Genomic DNA, 4,036 nt, shown 5'->3' with positions numbered 1-4,036 from the left:
TTGGGAAATACAGTTCACTATATCCAGTATTATTTGAAATTATAGCATACTATCAGCGTGGTTCGCTGTAAGTGTAGTCTCAATAGCATACAGCATTTGTGTATTAATAATCTATCAATTTGTTTGAGGTTGCTTTAACAACAATCCCAATAATGCTCGCTTGCTGTTTTTCTGAATATAATATTTGGGTAAGCAACTAATCCATTTTAATGACCTACTTGAACAATGAACAGATACATTTTTCCTCTTTTAAGCGATCGGAGACTCATAATAAGTGTTACGTAGAACAGGGAATCAAGAGGAGATGGTTTCATTCATTATACTGTATTAAAATGAAAACAACTTGTTTTGTAAAAAAGAAAAAATTAATCAAGCAATAAATGATGCAATAAAATAAAACAAAAATCAGATTTAAATTGATAAAATTCGACCAAATCATACATCATTCTCGAAATCAGAGTCTGATCCGAAACCATAATTTAGTTTCCTTTCGGGAAACTTCTTTCGCTTTTTTTGCTCGCTTTGGGAGCGAATCTGCGAAGTCCGTCCGCTTTTCTGCCCGAGAAGTCGTTGACAACAGTGACAAATCGTCCCGAGTTGCTGTTACCGTCATGTCAATCTTTGTCATCTCCGAAAGCCTGAATGTTAAATGTTTTGATACATCGTCGAAAAAATATATGTTCATTGCAATACACATATTTGAACAGCAAGATAGTAACATATACATAACATTAGCAGCGGTCATTAGCAACGGTCATTGTCCAGCTATAAAATACAAATAATATTTTTCAGCTTCACATAGAAACTGTATCACATGACAGTTGACACGTAAAGACCTGATTTTCACAATTTCACCTTTTCACAAATTCATAAATTGTTCGTTTACATGTTTACATATATAATAACATCTATAAACAAAAGAGCACCTAAAGACTAAAGAGGCTCAGCAAAGTGCTGGCCTATTTACGCTTACGAAGACTCATTTGTTCAATATGTCTCAAAGTAAATAAACTCCTCCATCCTACTCTATCTCTTGCTAAGTTCACTAAGTTGGTAAAATCATCTTCGTTTTTCAAATAAATTTGTCTCTTAAATAGGTCCTTTTTCACAATAATATCATACAAATTAGTCCTATGTCTACCCACTCGTCCCTTTAGCGTTTGACATCCTAGTGTAGCAAATAACAGAGACTGGTAGGCAGGCGTGTCGTTGTCACTGCGTAGAACATGACCTAGCATTGTCCACCGTGCCTTTTCCACTCTCTCGGAAAGGGGCCTGGTCTGGGTACGAGCGTAGAGGGCCTTGTTAGATATTGAGCTAGGCCAATAGATGTGTAGGATGCGCTTGAGGTGCTTCCTCTGAAAAACATCTACAGACTCTAGAACATGCTGAGGTACGGCCCAGCAGCAGCAGTTGTACAGGAGCACTGATACTACTAGTGAGTCGTAGAGTTTGATCTTTCTCTTCTCAGTTATCTGACTCCTCTCTGATCCCTGGCACCACAGCTTGTCAAATGACCAGAAGGCGGTGTTAGCTTTATTTATTCTATTAGTAATATCCTGCTCTGATCCAAGCTTAGTACCAAGAAGCGTCTCGTTTCTCCACTCCTCTTTTCCTCTTAGCTCATTATCCCACTCGTCGCAGGCACCAACTTCTTCTAAATACACTCTGGTAAACTTTGTCTTTGTGTCATTGACAAAGAGACTCCATTCACTGAGAATGTTCTTGGAGATCTAAAATATATCCTGTAACTCCTCCATATCTTCACCAATCTTCTTTACATCGTCTGAATAGCCGGACTCAAGAGGCATGTGGTTATCGGCTATCGGAGGGTTGGGTCTTGAGGGGAGGACTGCTCTTATGTGCACTACAGCTCCAGCTAGATTGAGGGTAAACAATTTACCAGCTGTGCTGTCTCCTTGGGAGGCTCCTATGTTGAAAGAGAACATCTCTGAGTCAGTAGAACACACTCTGACTACTAGAGTGGTGTTAGCCATGAGGTATTGTACAAGCCTCAGGTCGTCTCTGGAGCATCCTGCAGCTTCTAGTAGTCTGATTGTTGTACCTCTGCAGATGGTATTGAAGGCAGCTGACATGTCAATACTCACTTTGTTCCATTCAAACTCCTTCTTCATTACTACAGATATGAGCATGCTCTGTGCCCAAACTAGGTCGGCACAGCTCTTGCCAGCTTTGTAGGCAGCTTGGAACGGTCCGGTGAAGTTGTCCACAGCTCTCTCTATTCTGTTTAGCACTATCAGTGACAGGATCTTTCTAGAACATTCAGCATGGTCAATGGTCATATCGACTTAACTGGGCCGCGAGTTTTACCAGGCTTAGCCAGTGGTGTAAGGATGCCTGCTCCTATTGCTTCAATGTGAATGTTTTTCTCGAAAGACTCGTTGAACACTTTAGCTAGCTCTTCATGAAGGAGGGGTTTGTTCAGGGCTTTCATGACCCCGCATGTTTACATGGTGATTGTTAATTTTATCAATTAACCTTTGTGTTAAAGTGTTAACTTGTTAAATATTCACTTTATCTATCTACTTTTGTTATTTAGTTTATTTTACTTACCGTGGAAGAAGCATCCCATCAATAACACTTGAGACAAGGTCTCTCATCTCACGTCTATTTTCAGGAGCAACACTGAAAAAATTATGAGTAAATATACAGATGGTCGCAAATTTTGTTGTGTCACGGTATTGTTCATCAGGTTTGTGATTCGCACACTAGTAATGATTTGCAAGCCGCTTTGAACAATATTATTTTAAGGTTTCTTGAAAGTTTGGATTTCCAGATGTTATTCTAGGTCACCTAATACTTCTACCTTTTACCCTATCTACCTATCTGTCCTTTCAATTTAGGAGCCTAACCATCGACATTTTTTATAACACTCGAATAACACCTTTTCAACTTAATACAAGATATCTAAACTATAGCGTAATAAAAACGAACTTATAGATCATGCTCCTAAGATCTGCAAGCTTTCCGAATGTTGCATTTAGGTCTCCCTCAGTGTTTTTATCTGTTTTCTTCGGGCTCTGGTCTTGTGGAAAACTATCGTGTACTGTTAGTGGAAGACTAACTTCTTGAGTCGAACAGCTAGCACCAGGATCCGTGCATAGGTGAGGATTGTGCCTGCGATACAGTGTCAATGAAATTAATTGTTATAGAATCCGTATCAAAATAGGCATAGCGTTCTTATCAGATACAAGAGGATGCAATGATCAAACAACTAGTTTTACGCTGAAATAGGTTATTCATAATTACTTAAATGAAGCAAGATCCGTTTCTTACCTGAATGAAAGCGGAAGATCGGTCCATTCAACGTTCGACTCACGAATAACCACCAATAAATGTTTGCACGGTAATTCTGGGTAAGACCTGAAGTTCAGGCAATCACAATGGACACTCGGACTGGCGGTGACCTGGAAATGTGGGTAATTAGTTATTGATTAATCTGATTGTTATTTAATACTCAATTAATTGATAGTAAAGTAAATGTCCAAAATACAAGTACAGGGAGCATCGAAGAGTGTTGTTAAGTAGGGGCGATTGTGCTCGTTATGGGACTACCAGTTGGCAGTTATGTGCTAGTACTGAGCGTAAGGAACGCTGGTATGGCTAGGACCCTGGTATGGCTAGAACAGAGAAGGTACTTAGACTGGGTGGTGTAGCCGGTGACTGAAACGGTTTAAGAAAACATGTGAAGAATGTTTAGGGCACCCTGGCCCTGATAAGCAATGCTGAGTAGTGTAGGTTTATTTGATGGCCTGGAAGTGCTAGTAATTGTTATTATATCATAATAGTCGTAAGGAATTAAAACACAGAAGGCACAAACAAGTTTACTTTGTCGCATAATCTTGATGATATCTGAACATTATTTTTTTCGAAATTTCAATAAAATTGACAAAAATTTCGAAAAATTCCATTTATTTCGAAAAATAAAGCCCCAATCGTTCTGAAACTATCATTCGCCTGCCATAATGTGGCCATTGCGGTCATTTTGCACCCCCTATGGAGATCTCAAGACCTT

At 39.2% G+C, this 4,036-nt stretch overlaps 1 long non-coding RNA gene across 1 annotated transcript; it reads right to left on the bottom strand.

The window, feature by feature from the left end:
* Positions 1 to 534: 534 nt before the first annotated feature.
* Positions 535 to 3,021, bottom strand: LOC134822604 (uncharacterized). Its single transcript, XR_010161209.1, has 3 exons — positions 2,956 to 3,021; positions 2,575 to 2,646; positions 535 to 638 (listed from the first exon to the last, which is right to left on the bottom strand). It is a non-coding gene; the product is annotated as an uncharacterized LOC134822604 (long non-coding RNA).
* Positions 3,022 to 4,036: the final 1,015 nt, after the last annotated feature.

This window comes from Bolinopsis microptera, chromosome 11 (genome assembly GCF_026151205.1).
Source record: "Bolinopsis microptera isolate Bmic1 chromosome 11, MBARI_Bmic_1.0, whole genome shotgun sequence".
Classification (NCBI taxonomy): Eukaryota; Metazoa; Ctenophora; class Tentaculata; order Lobata; family Bolinopsidae; genus Bolinopsis; species Bolinopsis microptera.
The sequence above is the reverse complement of the archived record's forward strand: the minus strand, read 5'-3'. Positions and strand labels throughout refer to the sequence as shown.